Below are 23123 nucleotides of genomic sequence, written 5' to 3'. Positions count from 1 at the left end.
GGCCTATTCTATTTCACAAAGTATTTGTATAATTTTTAATACACTGCAATTTCATTGATTTTAATACTAATTTAAATTTGCTACCTGTTTTAAAACTAGTACCTAGTTTTAATTTACTATTACAGCAATTGTGTTTTAATGTCGATATACAGATATGTTTGAAGAAATAACAAGATCAGACGTTTAATGATGTGTTAGGCAAGATGAAAAACAGCTCCATTCCTAAGACTATATCATAATATAAGTTATATGTAATGTAACTCAATATATGTTCATTAATTTTCTAACACAGACCTGTTTCTGTGAAAATCAGCAGCTATGTATTCTGTTCAACCCCTCTTTAACAAGTAGTTCTCAAGTACCAGTTTTGACATTTCTGCTCTCTGCTCATCTCTGTCTTTTTTAATAAACAGACTGCATTGACTCTCTACAAATGCCATGTAATCCTGCCTGTACACCAACAGAATGCTTATCTACCATTCTGGGCTATCCCACTCCATCACAGAATCCCAGCCTGAATCTCACTCCTGTCTTCAGTTGTCTATTCAGTCACAAACTCAACAGAGTCCAAAATAACAGTCTTTGGTACAAATGAAAAACTCTCATCACTTATCATTAAGTGGGTCATTAGTGATCATGAACTCTTCCTCTTGGAAACCCTCTCCCTTTTGGATTCCAAAGTATAACAGACAGATGCTAAGGTTAATAGGCGAGAAGATTTCTCACCTTCTAGCTCCAGAAAGTAGGAATGCAAAAGACAAAGATATACTTCTGGCCCATCTAGAATATGGACTCCCAGTTACTGCAGTCATTATAAAAAGATCCTCTTTATATTTTAAAACAACCTATATCAGAATCTGCAGTTTCAGCTCTCTTGACCCACCTAAAAATATCACTTTTCCATCCTTCTCTAAGCACACTGGCTTTCTGTGCAGCAATGAATGACCGTTATTCTGGGTTCTGTGCGATTTATGCTGCTTAAACAAGACTACTTCCATTCCTTGCAAGAAGAGGCTCCTTAAGAAGTTCCAGCTGGCATCTTTGGTTCTTGTCCAATAGTGTCACAGCACTCAGAAACCCTTTATTAAATTTTAATGTAATGACAATAGCTGTTTTTAATCCTAAATTGTAAGATTTCTACCAACAGCCTTTAAACATCGCCCCAATGCAGATTTTATGTATAAACTCAAATAATGCTCAAAAGATGAAGCCCAATGTTCTTTGTGTAATGGACCAGATGTTAACTGAAAAACTTGACTTCCTCCCTGTAGGATTAATTATCCCTTCAACCCCTTTTCTGAGATTCCACGTGCAACTGATCTCATCTTGCAGTTCCTAGGACTCTGCTTCAATCATTTTGCTCTGCAATTTCTTACAGAATTATTAACATACACATCTCCTTTGAAATATCTTTTCTTGTCTTATTTTTCTAACATTCAGCCTGTCTCACACTCCTTATATTTTCCTTCAAATGATTCTCAGTATAACATAATTGTAGTTAGTCTTATATTCTATTATTTCAGATACTTGTCCATATTTTTTTTTGTTTGTGTGAAATTATACCATCCAACTGATCTGTATATGCTCTTCTGTTTCTCAAAGACATTTTATCAAATATTTTACTTTATGTACATAAAATATTTCACTTGCTATGTGTATTCCCACATGTTATTTACAGCTTTTACTGTATGACTATTTCAAATTATATTAACATTGACTTACTTCCTCTGTGCTGCTTTGTGCTTGGCACCCCAGTAGTGCTTGCAGTTGCCTTGAGATGAGCACATTACCCTGAATAACAAATTTAAATAACTACAGAAATTTAAATAAGTTCAGAAGAGTAAGATAAAAAGGCTATGGGCTGGATTCAGAAACTTGTGCCATGTCACTATAAGCAAATTTGAGTAACAATCAACCCTAAGCTTAGTATGGACAATTCAGAGACACATACTGTGAAGGTAACTAAAAAGCCGTTTAGCTGGGTGCGGTATATGCTAATGGCTGTAAAGTAGCATGGTAACGATGAACATTATGAAAATGAGCATCCTAGTGCATGAAAAAGATGTAGGTAACATGAAGTTGCCCACCACTGATTATAGGAGTTCATGCTGCAAGAATTGTGAAAATGTTACTTTTTTCAGTTCGGTTTTCCTCTAATGCCGTAAAAAAATATTTTTCAGCTTTAAATCTGGCATAATGACAAAGCAAGTATGAAACCTCACTAGTTAGGTATGTTAAACTGTAAAAGTTTGGAGTTAGCTACTTACAGAATAAGCTGGTATTGTAAGTCAATGATCTGTATTTATTGCTGTTCTATATGTTCTTTCATACTGTGATTAGGATTGGTGTTATTTGAAAAAAAAACACAGCTGCAGTCTCCATGACATTGGTACACTGTACACACATGTACTATATTAAAGTGCCTGGACTGATGATATTAATGCATATTTACCTGCAGCCTTCAGTAAGATTGTGTAGATACCTCAGCAACTTCCAACTACAACTTATGCAGTGGATATGTTGATGGCTTCAGGTACTACTCCCAACCTTTGCTCATTTTTCCAGCTATTGCAAAGGAAGTCCAATGTGTGTTTCACTTGTCAAGAGTATAATGCCCACACTAATATGATGTGCATGTTGTCTCTTTCATTCTGCAAATGTGTGACACACACCATTAAATTGTGTATGACTGAAGGTTTACTTAGACTGCTGATGTAGCTCAAAAGATGAAAGCATTGCCCTTTTAGGTTGCAGGCACTGCAAACTATGGGTTCAAGTCCCCACTGGATTATATTTTGGCACATCATTGTTAAAGGGGAGTAGGTGTTTTCATGATCACTGCATTATAGTACATGTAAAATAGTCAGACTCCGATTATAATTTACCTTCATTTTTTATATATTTTTATACTTTTCTCTCCCCATCCCCTTTCTTGCTATCCTTTCCACAATATGCATTTCTTTGTTATTTATTTGGTTTCTCTGTCATGCTAATTTAGGTGAGTGTACAATGATTATGCAAATGAGGGCTCGATGTACACAAGGTTCTAAATCACTCAGTTTCTGCATCAGGTGCACTGGCTTAACTTCTTGCTGGTTATCCACTGCCTTCTCCACTCCACAGTGTCATGAACATACCTGGGCACCTGCAGGCAGGGGTGCACATGCATGGCTCATTTCATAGTACTCAGGAGATATCTGTAATCCAAGTTAACACATACTGAAAGTGGAGTCATCGTGATAAATAGTTCACTACCACCGTAGTCCAAGAATTGGGGCTGCCATATTTCATACCTCAAATTGCAACATTCAGTCACCATCATACATTATTTATTTTGGGCTTTTCTGCTGCCACCGGTCATGCAAATGACCTTATCACCAATGGGCAACAGCTGGCACATGTAAATATGGGTTCAACTGGAAAATTTCATACATTTTTCTGTGCAAAATGCAAACTATTAAAGTGGCAAATACAGAGTCAACCAAAGAATTCATAGATCAAATGTGGTACCTAGAGGAGTCCAATAATATTCCTCCATCTCCTCCACCAGCATTATACGTTAAGGTTCTTTGAGGAAGACTACCAAGGGCCTCAATATAAGGCAGAGGTCTGGAGCAGCCTGGCACAAGAGGAGACACATGTCATTGTCATACCAAGAAATGGTGAGCAATGCCACTACCATTACAATGATATAAAAAGGAGAAATCCTGACCTTCTGGGCCCAAGTATGGTGAAGCCGAGGGAGCAGCCACCAATTTAGTACTGTAAGTGAGCCATGCAGACTGCCACTATCTGCCCAGCAAATGTTGAATGAACTCCCAATTCTTTCTCCACAACTCCTGACCAGATTGTAGGGAATGCCCAGCTGCACAGAAGGACGTTTTAACACCTGAGGGAGCATCAGAAAAGGTAGTGCAACTTTAAATGTTATCAATCCTCTCAGTTGTCATACCAGTAGTTAGAGTACGTATGGGGTTTTCCACTGTTGCCACATTTTCAAATTTCTAGAGTAGTATTTTACTGTTGGATAGATATGACTTGCTGGCAATGTCATTGACTGAAAATAAATTATTACTAAACAAGCACGTTATGTGCACTGTCAGCTGTTTACGATTTATCCTATAACATTATGGTGTATAAGATGCTAAGCTAATAATCTGCTGCAAGTGCAACAGATATAGTAAGAAATACTTATTGGCCTACTACTTTGGGCCATTTGCAATTTAACCTGTTATTTGAAAAAAAACGCAACTGCCCATATAGGGATTGTTCAGCATAAAGGAAGCTAGGTGTTTGACTCTATGGTACATGGTATTGGCAATTAGGTTTCATGTTGAATATTGAGAACTATAGGGCTGATTAGATATATGCCAGTGGTTGCAGGCTTCACAGACTCATACACGTAGCTCAACATGTTAATGTGTTTCCCCTTGTTAAACTTTTCATTCTGCAAGTGTTGTTTTGTTAAATTCGATTTTTTAGAAAGTTGATCTTATGGTATCGGACATATGACGTGCGACTTTCTGAAGAATCAAACTTCTGACATTGATCAATATATTACTAGACTGCTGATGCAGCTCAGGATGCAAATGTGCAAATGCATTGGCATTCAGGTTGCAGGTGCTAAAGGTTGTTGTGTCACGTCCCCTATAGTTTGCATATTGGCACATCATTGACAAATTATGTCACAGCTGCAGTCTCCATGACATTGGTACACTGTACACACGTGTACTATATTAAAGTGCCTGGACTGATGGTATTAATGCATATTTACCTGCAGCCTTCAGTAAGATTGTGTAGATACCTCAGCAACTTCCAACTACAACTTATGCAGTGGATATGTTGATGGCTTCAGGTACTACTCCCAACCTTTGCTCATTTTTCCAGCTATTGCAAAGGAAGTCCAATGTGTGTTTCACTTGTCAAGAGTATAATGCCCACACTAATATGATGTGCATTTTGTCTCTTTCATTCTGCAAATGTGTGACGCACACCATTAAATTGTGTATGACTGAAGGTTTACTTAGACTGCTGATGTAGCTCAAAAGATGAAAGCATTGCCCTTTTAGGTTGCAGGCACTGCAAACTATGGGTTCAAGTCCCCACTGGATTATATTTTGGCACATCATTGTTAAAGGGGAGTAGGTGTTTTCATGATCACTGCATTATAGTACATGTAAAATAGTCAGACTCAGATTATATTTTACCTTCATTTTTTATATATTTTTATACTTTTCTCTCCCCATCCTCTTTCTTGCTATCTTTTCCATAATATGCATTTCTTTGTTGTTTTATTTGGTTTCTCTGTATTTGTTTTACATCTATATGCAGCAGCATCCAGACCAGCACCCCTGCCACCATCATCATCATCACAGCCATCAATGTCTCCAGCAGCTGCCACCACCATCATCATCATCATCAGAGCCATCAATGTCTCTAGCAGCTGCTGTCACCGCCACACCTCTGGCAGCATCTGCAGTGACTGGTGCCACCAGCCCTGTTGAGGAAGGTGTTTCAGTAGCACTTGACAGAAGCAGTAAGAGTAGAGATGACATGTATGTCATCCACTGGCAGCTGGAATAAATAGCGGAGGCCTTATTGTTAGGTGCTGGGTGGCCAGCCAACTAGAGACCCTCCTCTGGTGATTCAAGGAGTTGCATCTCTGACCCACACTGACATTAACATCAGATCCATAGTCTAGGGGTGAGGGAACCCAGGGTGGGAAATAAACTCTTAATCAGTTGTGGCTGGCAGGGAGTGTGGCTGCACACCCCATCCTATCCCCATCCTAGTGTTTCTCTCCCTTTCTGCTGTGAGTTAGATGCCTTCTTTTCCAACTTTCCCCACCCCTAATTGCTTTAGCACCTCCCTTTTCAGTCTTTTCTGTCTTCTAAGCTTGTGTGCTCCTGCTACCTACCTTCCTTTTACTTCCCTTACTACCTTTCTTAACTTACTCTTCAGTAGATTGACTTTTCAGAAAGTTGAACTTCATATGGTTGAGACCATATGATCGACATTCTGAAAAGTCAGTGTTTGCATGGAGACTGCAGTGCAGTGGTGACTGGGGAATTTACTCTTTTACCACTGTAGTGTGAGCTTAGAGCTAGTATACATAATTTACAGGGGTTATGGGGGGTGGAGGAGGGCTTGCCCCCCAGCAAAAAGACAGATTTAGTTTGTTTTGTTATAGGTTCATAGGTTCATAGGTTCATACTAGGCTATCTGCCCTAGGGCATTTATAAGCCTAGCCAGAATGTGTTTGGCTTTCACCACCCATTTTAAATTTATTTTGCTATGCCCTTTTTCGAGGTTAGTATACTGTGCCTCTGTCTAACAGTAACACAGAAGTGATACCCGGGGTAAACCTACGATCTCCCATCCACTCATCAAGATTCCTCTTGAAGAGAGTCAATGAGGGACTCTGCCTAACCTAGACTGGGATTTTATTCCAGAGTGAAGGGAGCCTCTGGGTTATGAATCTGTCCCTCCAGCATGTCCTATTTATTTCAGTAGTGAGGTTCAAGTCTCTCGAGTGCATAGCTCGATGGGATTTGGATTTTCTGAGGTGCAGCATGTCCATTAATTCTGGGTTGGACATGGCTTTATACGTCAGGCACAGATCACCTCTGAACAGGCAGTATGCCACTGAGTAGAGCTGGAGTTTCTTTAACCGGGCAGCATATGGCATCTGTTTGAGCCCTTTGATCCTCTTGGTGAGGTACTTTTGGGGTCTTTCCAGTTGCTGCAGGTGTCTGGTAAAGTACATCCCAAAAGGGGCATTGTACTCAATTATGGGGCTTGATGAGGGATGAGTAAAGAGGCACGATGACCTCCCCTGATCTAGATGTGAATCCCTTCATGATTAGGTGGGCTATATAAAATGTTTTTCTAACCACTTTGGCCATGTGGTTGTCAAATGAGAGACTGCTATCAACTTGGGTCCCCAGGTCCCTAATTACTTCTTCTGTACTTAATGGATTACCACCTATGTGGTAATTTGTGGGCACTTTGTTTTTGCCAAAGGGGATGACTATACACTTTTGGCATTTAGCTTGAGGCCATGGCTCTGGCACCAGTTGTCTGTTTCTATGAGGCCCTTTTGGAGGATGCTTGTGTCAGCTGGAGAGTCGATTATGGCACCCAGTTTGCAGTCATCTGTGAACTTGGTCAGCCACAGTCCTTCCATGTTGGCCTGTACCTCCGAGAAATATATACTGAACAAGAGAGGTCCCAGGACTGAGTCTTGTGGGACACCACTTGTAACTGGTTTGGAGTCTGACATGGCTCCAGCAATTCTAACCATGTGGGTTCTGTCCTTGAGCCAGTTTGCAATCCATCTAGTGACATAGGGGTTTATATTTAAGCTGGTGAGCTTATCTATAATGCCCGAGTGGGGTATTGTATCGAAGGCTTTTGCGAGGTCCAGGTAGGCTGTGTGGACCACCTTCCCCTCGTCAATGGCCTTGGTAACTGTTTCAAAGAAATCAACCAGGTTTAAGAGGCAGGATCTGCCCTTAACAAAGCCAAACTGTGTAGGATCCAGTGTCTGTAGGTCCCCAATATCTTTATTTATGAGGTCCATGATGATCCTTTCCATAGCTTTGCAGACCAAGCTAGTCAGGCTTATGGGGTGATAGTTTCCAGGATCCGTTGAGGCACCACCTTTATGGAGAGGGACCACTGTTGCTGTACGCCACTCTTTGGGCACATATCCTGTAGTAAGGCTGAGATTGAACAGTAGTTTTATGTTTGGGTTTAGCTCTTCTTGGAGTTCATGTAGGATGCAGCCCGGGACACCGTCTGGTCCCATTGATGTGTTTTTTGCTTTGGAGAGGGCGGCTCTTACCTGAGCATCTGAGATGTCAGGGGGGCAGCACTCTGCTGGGATAGATATTTGCCCTTTGGTGGGGGGGGGGGGAGTTTGCGCTGAACCTGTCAACTAGGATGTTGGCAATGTCTGTGGGTTCAGTGTATTTTTTGTCATTTTGGACTAATTCTGAGCATATCTGGGAATTACCACCCAGGTTCCTAACATAACTAAAGAAAGCCTTGTGATTATCCTTAGTGTCCTGTGCAATTTTTCTCTCAAGCTGGCCTTAGACAATTTTATGAGTGCCCATAGTTTTTTGCTAATACTGATCAGTGATGCCTTCCCTTTTTGGGATTTTGCTCTATCATTTAGTAGCTTCCTCCTTCTGTTGTATAGTTTGTTTATGGCTGGGGTCCACCAGACAGGACGTCTGCCTTTGGAGGATTGGGTCTTGGTTTTATTTGGGATCGCATGATCCATGCATTCCTGAAGGTGTTCATAGAATGCGTTTATAAAGGATTCTGCGGTCTGGGCCGTATTTTCCACAGGCCCGAGGGCTTTGAAGGATTCCACCTCGGTTTTGAGGAGTGTGAAATTTGCTTTAGAGAAGTTTTTCACTGTGGTTTTCTGGGCAGGGGGTGGGGTCAGGATGTGAATATCCAGTGAGATTAGTTTATGGTCTGATCTTACCAGTGAGAGATACACTTCTGCTCTGGAGCATAGAGTCCCCATGTTGGTGATGATCAGGTCCAGTATGTTTTCCTCTCTTGTGGGAGTGGTAACAAGTTGTTCCATAGCATTTGAGTTTATAAATTCTAGCAAACTTTGGGCTAGGGTGTTGGAGCTAGAGTAATGCTCCCAGTCTATGTTTGGGTAGTTGAAGTCACCCAATATAATGGTGTTTGGAGAGACCTTCATATTTTCCAGTGTTCTCAGGAAGGCCGAGTGGGGTTCCTGGGTTTGGGAGGGTGGTCTGTAGCAGGCTATAAACTGGAAGGCAGTTTTATCCACTGTTAGTTGCACATGGATAGTCTCTGATGCTTCGTGCTTTGCCACCAACCTGGAGGTGTGGGTATCTTTGATGAATATCGACACTCCCCCTCCTTTTATGGTTCGGTCCAAGTTTTGGGGCCGAAAAGCATGGTATGAGGTATAACCTGGTAGTGCTGGGGTGCTCTCAGGAGCCCTGAACCAGGTTTCTGTTACTGCACAGATATCGATGTTCTCCATGCTAAGGAGAGTTTTGAGTACGTGCATCTAGAGGTTTAGACTTCTGGCGTTGAGTAGCATTACTCTTAGTTTCTTATCCCTTGTGATACCTATGGAGGTGAGTTTGTCTTTTGAGCCTTGCCTAAAAAAGGCACTATGGGGTAGCAAGAGCCTTTGCCAATATCCGAAAGCCCAGGGGTGACAGGTGCAAGCCATCCCTAGCGAAGCATCGTGGCTTGTCGAGCATATTATCCCAAGCTGACAGGTATTGGATCCCCTTTGAATGACACCAGTACTTAAGCCAATTGTTGAAATTGATCATCTTGTCTTCATATTGTGGCATCATTCTTGGTGAGGGTAAGATGCTACTCAAGGTCAGGGTCATACTGGCCTGGGCTACATGCTCAGAGAGCTCCTTTATGTCTCTTTTCATGTAGTCCAGGGAGTTACGTCTCAGGTCATTCACACCAGCATGGACAATGACTGAGTCATATTTGTACTTGCCTTGGAGTGACCTTCGACTTTTCAGAAAGTTGATCTTATGGTGTTGAACATATGAAGTTCAACATTCCTAAAAGCTGATCTTCTGACAGGTTTTTATATATATAGATATAAAGTTGTAATAGATAGAAAGTTATAATGAAATCACTGTAATGACTGGAAATTACATTTAAAAATCGTAAGTGTAATTCCTGGATTTTGTCTCATGAAAACGGAATTTATTTATTTATTTTTATGAAAACCAAAAAATCCCTTGTAATTTTCATTTAATGCATAAATAAAGGCTTGCTTCTTTGATATGTAACTTAAAATAATAGAAACTTTGCTCCAGATTTTACCTACATAGTTAGGTTATCCTGCACCACCAAATAAATCCTTTTATAGACTTAAAGAGGTTGGTTAAGCATATAGCTGTGGATAAAAGCTTATCCTGAGGACTGTGCCCATTAGGAATGTGAGCTCTGGCTGGATATTATGTGTAGAAAGTAGATTATGTGCAAACTGTTGTTGCAGTGAATACAGCTGCTGCTGAAATTCCAATCAATTTATACCACACAATGATTGTTAATTATATATTTTTCCATGATATCCTTTGCCAAGCCTTAAAATCCTGCTGTATCATTGTTCAAGTTTATATAATGAATGTGACTGCAAACTTATGAATAAATGTGATCAGTATGAATGTGCAGAGTAAGTATGTAGTTTCAGTGGACTGTTTAGGCAGAAGAAGAGTTTTCTAACTCTGTAAACATGACCTCATGTTTCATATTAAGATTGCAGTCACTTGGACAGAGCATCTGATCCTGAATCCATTTGTTTGAACATTTTGGCTCAAGTTGTCAATCATTTGGCCAAATCTCATTGCTTGATTTTAACTGGACTGAGATCACATGTATTCTTCTTGTAAAGACTTCTGGGTATTGATGTCATTGAAGTGAAGACAAAAAGGGGCAATGGTACTTCTTATCTGTCAGTGATTGCTCTTTCTCAGAGGTGTAATGACCTCAGATGAAGAATAATAAAGTCAGGGAATTATGGAAGCGAAGACCTCCCATGCAGTTGCAGCAGAGCTCCCTCAAATAAATATTTATCACACTTTTCACAACATTTGCAAAATACTGAGCTTGAGTACCTGCATTACAATAATTACATACTCAAGCTGTTATGTATGAGCTAATGTGACTTAGTTGTGTTCTGAGTTTTTGGTGTATTCAGCAGCTATAGTGTGTCCATATGATAGACAACAGTACAATATGATACAATATAGTATAAAGGTGACAGAGTGCTGCATTGATTAGTGTCCTTGTCTTACCACACTTAGTTCTCCAAGTTATTGTTTGACTAAAGTGCTTTCTGTGTGGAACCTGCAAGTCCTTTTCTCTCCTTGCGAGTTTTCCCTGAGTGCCTTAATTTATTCCCACATCTCAAGAACGTGTCATGGGCAAAATTAAATTCTCCCAAACTGCTCATAGAGAAGACTTTTACACATATAATTTAAAAAAAAGATCACTTACAGTTACTAGCTATCTTCAAGAAGAGGTCAGAGTAAAAAGAAGAAAAAAATAAAAGCATTTTTTCATGTGCTAAAGTGAAATGAAAGTAATCTGTTTGATTATAACCTATGAACAAAATGTGAACTGGTAAAGACAAGCTGATTATCATATGAATACAGAAGAACAGAAAAAAAGATGCATTAGATAGATGTGAGATAGAAAGTAGGCTGGGAAGGAATATGAAATAAACAGAATATTTGCCGATGCCAAACCAGTGTAAATCAAATAAGACTGTTCAAACAGAAACAGCAACATGACACAACACTGGGCTGATTTTTACACTGATTTCTATGGTCTAGTACATAGCAAAGTGTACCTAGAAGTCATTGCAGAAGACTATTCTAGATTCTCAGTGGCATATTCAATGCTTTCCACATCCTCATATATAGCGGTTTAAGCTTTTGATGTAATATGTACTACATTTGGAATATCAGAGACATGATGATAACTAACAATAACCCATATAACAACCATCCTTTTAAATAGTTGTGTGAAAGTTGTGGATGAATTACACATGAAAATGTGAACTCTAACCCCAAGTCAATGGAGTAATAGAATGTTTAATGTAAAATGTATTTATTGTATTTATTTTCTTTGATGTTTGTTTACTGGGATAATCCATCTGGGTGGTTGCCCTTTTTCAGCGGATGCCCCAGGGGAAAAATCCAACAAATTACAGTTTGAAAAACATACATAATAAGACAAATACATCAATTTATAACATAAATATATATAACTCTATGCAGCCCCTATTCTCACAAACCTTCACTCTTCATTAACTTCAAAGATGGAAGAGTCCTACAATAAAAGTGCAAAATTTGCTGCAAACTTACCACATTCCTCTCACCACTTCATAGTGGTGAAAAACCTACAATGTATTGAATTATTTCCCCATCAACTACAGTCTTATAGTTTCAAACAACTCACTTCTTACTCATCAAACCCTCTGTCTACCCCTCCCTATCCAATATTGTCTCTTACTATACCCCCTCACACTCTCTAGGTAGCATAGACCAGCAACTCCTCCAAACATGCAAACCCAATAAATCTATTGGACAAGTATCATAAAAATGTACAGTATCTCACAACAGGAAGAAACTACGCCACAACGTAAGACGCATTGCACACCCCAACAACTTCAAAAAAGAACTAAAAAAAATCTAGCCAAATCATGGCTATGCCCATGTCATGACCCCACATAATCCCCTTTCCTCGCTTATCAGCTATTAATTTCCTTCATTTCCTACTTTGCCTCCTTGAGGTTAATACTTAAATAGCTTTACCTCATTTCTCCTCTCAGAATAGGAGCATGTATGTATGTATACTGTACTTTTTAACTATTCTTTTGTTTTTTTCCTCTTACTTTCCTCCCCTTACTAACATAAAAAAGAGCCCACTATTTAGTTTAGTTATACCTCTGGTTTCCAGTTTCCTTGAATAATATGTATATTCTTAAAACTATTTCTGCCATTTTTTGTACAGCAACTTCAACTAAATTATGCTAATAACCTATATGTATGTTTGTATGCATAATTCTCTCACACTTGTAAACTGTCACAAAATGCCTTTGATTTTTTTATCCCTGTAAATATATACATGTTTTTCGGCTTTTCTCCTCAGGTCTCTACTGAAAATGGGCTTGTGCTCAGTTGCACCAACCAGGTTAACAAATGTCAAATAAATAAATAAATTATAACTCAACTGTTATATCAACATGAATACAAATGCAATTAAGAAGGTCAATATGGCTGTTCAGTTTAAGAAATTAACAAGTTATACAGAGAGTTATTCAGAGTTTGTCCAAGGATAGTACTTTTGGTACATAAGTATTTACAAAAACTATATTTACAAGTTTGTTTCCAAGTTTTCTGCTCTTGATTAATTAGTTAGAGTTATGTTGTAGCAGAGCATTAACAGTGGTTAGCCAGGAGTTACTTAGATGGTTTTTGAGAAGTATTTTGAATTGTGAGTGGTTAGTGGTTGTTATGATATGTTGGGGGATATAGTTCCAAGCTCTGGAAATCTTTTTTCAAAACAAGTTTATTGTTTTAACATATAAGAGAAATATCATAACAATTTTATACAAATAATTAAAAATAGGTATTATTATAATATTCAACAAAACAACTAAAGTATTTACAAAGACATCCACTACAATCAAATCAATTAATTAAACTAAAATATTGTGCTATTGAAATTAGAATTTTTTTAACAAATTTTGTAAATTATCCCATACAATAAAATGTGATGTTTTTCTAGTTGTTCTCATTCTAATTGTGCTTATTTCCATATGACACATTATATTCATAACATTTTTAAATTCATTGAACGAAGGAGGTGTATCTGAAATCCAATTTCTAGTTATTATTTTCCTAGCCACTGCTAGGATAGACCATAACAAGGGAAGCTTAATCTTTTAACACATTGAGGTACAGGTGTGTTGAATAATATAAGAGACTTAGAAATAATGAAATTATCTGTAAAAAGAGCCTGCAAAATTCATTAATTGACTTCCAGTATTCTTTCAACTTCATACAGTCATAAAACATATGAGCCCAGTCAGCATTAATTTCTACATTACATCTCTTACATAGATTATCTTTATTATTAATTTTATTCATCATCAAAGGTGTATAAAAGATCTATGTAAAAATTTCCATGTATAAAGTCTCCAGACAATGGAAGATGTAGTTCTATAAGCAGATTCCAATATATATTGTTTATCTTGTTGAGTTGGTGGGTCCCCATTAATAGAGGTGAAATAATTCCAGTATGAATCTACATTGTAAAAAGTTTCTTGTCTGATAATTTTATATATATATGAAAGTTTACCTTTATCAGAAACTTTATGCTGTAAATTTATTATCAAGTAATCAATCAGTTTTGGAATAGATTCTTTAACTGTTATAGACATTAGATCTATTCTATCAATGAGATGTTGTCTAAAGATCTGAACCTCTAACCAGCAAGTTTCTCTTAGATCAAATTCTTGTTTTAAGAAATCTAGATTTTAACTTTATTATCAGATATCAGCTGATACCAGTACTTTAGATTATTATCTATAGCTAAATGAGCTCCTTCAGAAGTAGATGACATAAGCATACCCTGAGTATAAATTATAGGAATACAATAAAATTCCATTCCCTATACTTAGGGTGCATGAATATAAAGTTACGATAACTAATAATAATATTTAATGGGTAACAGACCATATGTTTAGGTGTAATAGGTGAAGTACAAAATTCCTTTAGCAACCACAACATGGAGTTATTTATAATCATATTTTTATGTGTTAAGGAGATTTTCATGAAGTGCATACTAATTAGCTCCCAATAATCTTTCCATTTTGACATATGACCGATCTATTAATAAAGTAATAACTTTTATAATAGAAGAGATAATATATAAATTAAAGTCTGGAAAAGAAATACCCCTTGAGACCAGCTATTAGTATGTTTCTTTAATGCAATCCTAGGTCTATTAGGTGCCCATAAGAAATTTAACATTAGTGTATTCAGTTTCTTGATAGTTATTTTTGTAGGTGAAAGTATTATTGATTGTATTAAGTATAAAATCTTGGGGAATATTATCATTTTAATAATTGTAAGTCTCTCCTCCATAGTAAAAACATATTATTCCAGGTATTAAAAAGATTTTGTATATTAAGAAAACAGGTATTATAGTTATTATATATAATAGATTTAATATCTTTAGATAGTATTATACCTAAATAAGTTATCTGACCTGAGTTGGGTACATATTTAGTAAAATCACTAATGAGAGTATTTTTTCGTGTATATATAGGTAGAATTTTAGTTTTTCTTCATTGAATATTAAACCAGAAATACTTTTAAAATTCATCATTTTATCAAATAAAGACTGCATAGAAGAATTAGATCCTGCTGATGTAATTAGAACATCATCTGCAAAAGTTGAATTTTGATGTTGTATTTTCTTCTATTTCAAAACCCTCTATGTCAGTACTGTTTCTAATCAAATTAGCCCAAGGCTCCATTACTAAAGTGAATAATAGTGGAGAAAGTGGACATCCTTGCTTTGTACCTTTAAGAATGGGTATTTTTGTGAAACATATGTTCCTACCTTAATATAAGCCAGCGTTCCTTTGTATAAATGTTCAATTAAATTTACAAATGCATCAGAGAAATTTGTGCATTTCATTAAGGTAAACAGATAGTCCCAACTTACTGAATCAAATGCTGAACCTATATCAAGACTAATAAGTGTTAAATCTTTCTTTTTCCTATTTGCAAAATCAATTAATGTTAAAGTTCTTCTTATATTATCAAAAGTATTTCTATTTACAATGAAGCCCGTCTGATCTATGTCTATAATGCCGGGATAATTGTCTTCAATCTATCAGCAAAAATACTCATAAACATTTTATAATCAACATTAAGTAATGAGATGGGTCGATATGAAGAACATCTAGTTGGATCTTTATTAGGTTTTAAAATTGGTGAAATAAATGTATATTGCCAAGATGGGGGTTATTAACTCAGTTTGGGCCAGAATAAAAACCTTATGTATTAATGAATATGTAGTTTTAGAAAGGATTTTATATATCTCTGGTATAATACCATCATTACCCGGTGCTTTGTTTGATTTAAGCTTATTTATTTGTGTAATAACTTCTGTATATGAAATACTCTTGTCCAATAGTTTAATCTGTTGTTTATTAAGCTTTTTATTCATGTTTGTGGTTATAAACTCCTTTATTTTATCTTTAGGTTCCATGTTAATGTTGTTATGGTTAATCTTGTGAAAGTGATTTCTAAATTCATCCAGTATTTCTGGTATACTAGAAACATTCTTCTTTTCCTTAGAGAAAAGATTTCTTTGATATGGTTTTGTTTATTCAATCTTTTGTTTTATTTTTAAGTCTATGTAAGTATTTGGGGCTTATTGAATAAGACAAAACTTGTATTTCTCTAAAGTTATTTTAACTTTATGAGTTAAAATTTCTTTGTATTTCTCATTTAGTTTGTTTATTTCTTCAATAACTTTCTTGTCCATAATATTTTCTTTATTATTATGTTTATAAGAGTCTAGTTTACTTTGAATATCTAACAATTCCTTATCCCAAGATTTCCTTTTATTATTATACCATCTGATACTTTGTCCATATAGATATGATTTTAAGGCATCCCAAACATAGACAATGGAGACTTCAGGAGTATTATTTATGTCTAGAAAATGTTGTACTTCTGAAAGTATATATTCTTTATAGTCTTTTAGCTGAGTTAAGTATGCTGGTATCCTTTTGATCTGAACATTATGAGTATTTTTATCATGAATTCAAAACAATTGAGTTATGATCAGATATAGGACATGAAATGATTTTGGAATTAATTAAATCTGTTACCATCTGGTTAGAAATAAAGACCCTATCTATTTTTGAATAAGTTTTGTATCTGTTAGAAAAAAGGTGTATGGTAATGATTTTGACTCTATCTGATTATTAATATCATTCAAATGATAAGAATTAGCAAAATCATTTAAATGTTTTGCATTAGATGTAATTCTTCTTTTCTTTATAGTGGTAGTATCACTTTCATGTAGTATACAATTAAAATCACCAGCTAAAATAATATCCCCTATAGAGAATGATATGATCTTATCAATATGATGTTTCACTGTATTAATACCAATTCCAGGTATCCAATATACATTAATTAAAGTGTAAGTCTTCCCATTAATTTGTATTGTAACCATACAAAACATTCCTTTGTCATCCTGATAAGACTTAATGGTTTTAGGAATGGGCATACTTTTATTCCATAAAATAGCCACTCCTCTTTTTTTCTGAGTGTGCTCTGAACTAACCAATACTGTATACTTATTAGTGGCTAGTTTATCAATATCTTTTTTCAAGAGATGGGTTTCTTGCAGGAAGACTAGATTGGCCTTGTGTAGATTAATGTATCTTATTAGGCTTGCCCTTTTACATGGATTATTCAATCCATTAATGTTTAAAGAAATTCCTTTTAAGGATGTCATTTGGTATTTTTAAAACTCAAGAATCTTATGATCGAAATAACAAATAACAAGATAAATAATGTTACATCTCCTCTTTTAGGTGTACCTTTAAATATAGCTGTATTTATTAAATCTCTTATGGGATTTTGTATAGGATTCAATTTTGTTTGTAGTGACAATGAGTGTACAAAATATATTGTGGATGTCAAAACTATATACATATAACAATGAACAAGTGAAAATAATGTAAGGATTAAACCTTGCATCCCGCCTGGAGTTAAAAACTCCAACTTAGAGTAGTATTTGCTACTCAAGTTAACCCCCTACCCTAAGCAGCAGTACCTCAGCTACCACCTTATCAATTTAATACTAGTTATATTTAACTGAGGTTAACAGTTTTCAATTCAATTATCTATCAAGACAAAACTACACATTTGGTAAAACAGCATCATATAAACTAAAATAAACTTTTTTTTTTTTTTTTTTTTAAAAACTGTTCATACTATTATATAGATCTATGTAATATATAACACTTGTATTCTAATAGCATTCAAATAATCTTAATGTTAGAAATCAAGAGGAGAGAAAATTATGTTCTAACATTCATTTAAATCAAAACTTTGGCTAATATGATTCAGACATTACATGCATTAAGATGCATCTATTTTCTGTCATGTGAATTCTATCAACAGCTTCCAAAAAAATCTTGAATTGTTTGTATATGAGCATTTACTTAAACTCATTATTGTCAATAGAGTTAAATATTGTATTCATAAAAATTATTATAAATCATATTGCATAGTTATGCAGATTCTCAGAAACACTCATGTTATTACCTAAAAAAAAAAAAGCCATCACACACCCACACCCACACACACACACACACACACATATACACATACATACATACATACATACATACACACACACACACACACACACACACACACACACACACACACACACACACACACACACACACACACATATATATATATATATATATATATATATATATATATATATATATATATATATATATGATCTCACTGAGTTGTGTCTTTGTAGAGCAGTATCCTATTTGCTGTTCCTAGAATAAATCTGTCTGCTTTATACAAAATAATGCACAGCAAACACATATTAGTAACCAGATTTTACAATCATGCTAACCTACTGCTTCAAAATATATCACATGACATTTCTTCCAGAATAGAGTTATAAGATTATTTATGTTTGTCAATCAGATGAATTAAATGAGTTATAGTAAAGTATATGTTTGGGACACAAATTTTAACACAGATTATTATGCTGCTGCTAAGTAGATTTTCCAAAACATTTAAATACATGTTTCATTTTTATGCCTTCTAAAATAAGACATTTACTTACTACAAGAAACTACATCATTTAAACTCATTATAACTGACATATTTTATGAACAGAGTATTTTTCCTGAATCTGTGGTGTGTCAGTGTGATAACCTTGTCAATGTTTATACTAACTGCTTTCAGTTTCTCTGTGAGAATTCTGTCATTTGAAGATTCTGAGGTAACTCAGACACTGTGCATGAGACAGCCCACATCCCAGATTGTCTCTCTTAACATTTTGGCGGGAAACTTATTAAAAACTAGTGACAAACATTCATTTAGCAGTGTAAATGCATCTAAACATGACAGAACCTCCACAATGTATTCCACAGATCATCACAGCCTCTATGCAAGTGAAATTAAACTCAAAATTACCAACAAGCAATAAAACTCAGCATTCTTCTCCCAACTCAGTTTTCATACAAATCCTATTATTCACTGTGCCCACACAGTCAAAAGCATTTCTATATATTAATAAAGAAAAGAAAAAGAGAGTAGAAAATAAAAGGGAGTGAGGCAGAAATAAAAAAATGTAAGAGAAAGCTGTAAGAAGTATATACAATGGAATGTTACTTACTGTTTATATTAATAGAGTTAAAAATAAAACATATTATTTACTCTTATTTAGTTCTGATTATTATTAGTTAAAGCATGACAGATTATTTACAAACAAGCATAAGCAGTATAATCAAGAAAGTATAATTAGAAATAGCATTTGAAGAACTTATAAACTTTTACAAGAAATAAATATGTTATTATTCTATTAATGATATTTTCATTACTGTTCTCTCCCTGCCCTCCCCCACCCTTTACCCACTACATAATCTAAATAGAATGTCATTGTTTAAACAAAGAAAATAATAAAAGAAGGGAAAAAAAGGTAAAGATAAAAATGTATCAAATTACTAACCTTACTTTTTTCAGAAAGAGAAACAAATCGAGTCACAGCCTGCCATTAAATCCTCAGGCATTTTGACTGGTTATGAAACAAAACATTTCTTTGCACATAAAGAATAACTTTGATTAAATCTTTTCCAAAATATTTGTGGCTTTCTGGAAATGCAGGAACTATATTCAAAAGATTAATAATGAACTAAAATGATGAGAGAGAAAAAAACATATAACAAATCATTTGTTTTTAGTCTCTTCTTCTTCTCTGAAGTCTTCCAGGAAGCTTCAGTTGCCAATCTCTTCAATGAAGAACTGGCCCATTCCATTTCTTCTATTTTATCCAAAATCCTTTTTCTTTGACAAACAGTAAAGCAGAGTCTAAATCATCGAAGACCTTAGGACCATCAGGAAGGAAGATTTTAAGCTTGGCAGGAAACAGAAGGTATGTTTTAAACTGTGCTTTTTAAGCTCCCTTATTAGTGGCAGAAAAACTTTTCTTTTAGCAATTACCATGGAAGAATAGTCATTGTCAAAACGCACAGTTGTCTCATTAAACTTAACAGGAGCTTTAGCCCAAGCAGATTTAAGAACCATCTCTTTATCAAAAGATGATAGAAATCTAACTATAACTGATCTAGGATAGTTTTGTTAGAGTTAGTATTAGCTATAGATCTATGTGCTCTTCGATACCAAAAGAGAATGCTTCTGGTAAATCTAAAGTTTTAGAGAGCCATGTTGTTAAAAAGAAGTAATATTGTTACCTTCAATATTTTCTGGCAGTCCAAAAATCCTAATGTTATTGCGCCTAGATCTATTTTCCAGGTCATCCAGCTTTGTTTGTAAATGTGTATTTTGTTTCAGCAGAAACTCAATGTTGATTCCCTCTTCTTGTATTTTATTTTCCATGTCATTCACAGCTTCTTCTATGCCTGTCATCTGGATCTTCTGTTGTTGCAGGTCCATATGTAACAAGTCTATTTGTTTTGTAGTTTTTCTATGAAAGTGTCTATTTTAGTATCCATTTTATCCATCTTAGCAGTAAGTTGCTGGACTATAATTATCAGAGACTGAAGTTCTTTCTTGATGCTGGAGTCTTGAGAATTTGTCTTACTGGAACTCATTTCAGACTGATAAACTGACAGGAAAATTTCCAAAGTAATTTCTGACAGGAATATTATTAAGATTTCCTTTCTTTTTTAGATATAGTTCAAGAACTATATAAAACAAACATATTTAGAAAGAAAATTACTTCAAGAATTAATTTTTTAAGTAATTAATTCCTGTCAATGTAATGAAATTGGTGGAGCTGAAGAAATCTGCTGCTATCCTGTGTTCATCCTTGGCCACGCCCCCCCAAGCTCTGGAAATCTGATTAGAGTATAGGGAACCACCATGGTAGTTGTTAGCTGTTGCTACTTGTAGTAGAAATTTGAGGATCTTAGCTGTCTTTTGCTAGTTTGAGGTTGAAGAATGTTGTGGAGTGATGGGCATTCTGCAACATAATAAAAATAAATAACATAATAAAATCATAGCTAAAGGAATTATCAGGTCCAAAGTGATTCACTGGAAACAACAACTATTCAGTATGCTGAAAACCTACCTCCATACTGCACTGCAACACCTGACAGTCTGCCACTTGAATAAAACTTCAAAAACAAAATAAATTATATGACATTGTGATGAGGCAGAGCGAAGAGACCAGTAGAATAAAAAATACATGAGAAAATATACTGATGCAAGAAGAGACAAGTAACATGTCTTAATAAAGTGCAGACTGTTTAGTAAGAAATTACAAAAACACAAGCTTGACTTTTGCCACTAGATCATATACATTTACAATTGTGTATGTTTACATGTATTTTTGTATATAAAATGTGTTTTAGAATGACCTTAACCATTACCTGTAATACTGTTTACATTACTATAATGTCATTATATCTTGATTTTGGTTAGTTTAACCCTTTTGAAAAAAAAAGACATGGGAATAAAAGCAATAAGTTGTAAATTATTTCTATTGCATGCCATTAAGAGTAATCAAACCTGAGGTCCCCATAAGAGATAGCAGTGATATAGTGTAATAATCTATGATCTTATATGCCTTGCTGATGATCCATTTCCCTTCGGAGTTCTGACTGAAACAGCTTGTTAAATATTAAAGAAATATCTTAGAAATGTCAATGCATCCTTAAATGGTGACAACATTTTGTAAGATTAGTTTTGATCCCAAGAACCCACTTGCATTTGAAGAATGAAGAAAGGCTTGCAATAGCTGGGAGTATATTCTTTACATATAAATTAACTGGTGTTTCATAATTTGTCAACAACATGAATTTGAGATGTCTACTGGTCAGGAACAAATTAGAAGACATGGCTCATGAATGTTCCAATAACTGACTTATACAGATGCTATCCATTGGCCTAGAAGTGGTACCTTTTGCTTTAAAGGAGACTGGAGCTGTATTCAAAAGAAAATATTCTGATAAGATCTATGTGGCACTGAGTTTCAGGATGGCCTTTTGAGCAGACATATTTAAGAGTGCTAGTGTATCCAACAACTTTAATGAAACTCTGACGTCTCTGCCAAAGCCTTCAAGGAGTATAACACAAAATAAAACATTTGCCCCATATATACAGATACAAATACATCAATTAAAGACACCAGAAAAGTAACCAGGATGGACAATATACTGGGCTGTGCATAAGAGACAAATGAAAATATATTTTTTGTTAACAACATACAGTTGCCTTAGTCCCAAAATAATAGATCTAGTTAGATATTTCTGGAAATATATGACATCTTTACGGGATGCTTCAGAGTGGTTGAACAAAGAGCTAACATTTTCCTACAGAAAAGGAAAAAGTATACAGAATTTTTTAGTAAGAGGTAAATTCAGTATTCCATCTCCCAATATACCGTATAGTTTGACAATGTGTGGTACATTTGCTTACGGCAAGTGCAAGGCTTGCAAGTATGTAATAAAAGCTTTTCCTAGAATAAATATGCTTCTTTTAGAACTTGTGGACATTTTACTTGCAATACTGAAGGTGTTATATATGCCTTGAGATGTCATTGCAACACATTTTATATTGGAGAAACAGAATGGTGTTTTAAAACTAGAATTTTAGAGCATGTGAGGGATATTGCTAATAAAAAAGCAGAGAGCTCTATAGCTGAATATTTTAGTTTGTTTCATGATAGAGAAAGTAAAGGGCTACAAGACACTGTTTTGGAAAAAATACAAATATCTAGACTTGATGTTTCTTTTATCAAGAAACAGTTGTTTTTAAAAGAATCTATTTACATTTTAAAATTTGACACCCTGTCTCCAAGGGGACTAAACGAAGAATACTTCTTTAATTGTATGATTATTTAATTGATGTAGTTGTATGTGTATATGTGGGGCTGGGGCAAGTTTTTACTTTGTGTTATAGTCCTTGAAGACTTTGGCTGAGATGTCAGAGTTTCATTAAATTTGGTAGATACACTGGTGGTTGTTTCTTTTTGCTACAAGGCAACTATTTATTCTGTGCATCAGTTGGTTTACATACGTTTAAGAGTGCTATTGCACTGTTCCTCCAATACAGTTGATGTTAAACGACTGAGTCTGCAGTAGTATGCATCTTTTAATATAACTACAGAAATACACAGCCCACTGGTGTAATCCCATCAGCACATGTACCAGAACTGCTCTTATGCTCGTCCTAGTTTTACACATTTTGGAACTGCAAAACACTAAACTGTAGCTGTAAGACTGGTGACCTGTCTTATGTGCCTGTATCTATTATCTGCATGGGATC

This window comes from Protopterus annectens, chromosome 6.part0 (assembly GCF_019279795.1).
Source record: "Protopterus annectens isolate FY-2018-M chromosome 6.part0, PAN1.0, whole genome shotgun sequence".
Taxonomy (NCBI): domain Eukaryota; kingdom Metazoa; phylum Chordata; order Ceratodontiformes; family Protopteridae; genus Protopterus; species Protopterus annectens.
This window is presented reverse-complemented; position numbering follows the sequence as displayed.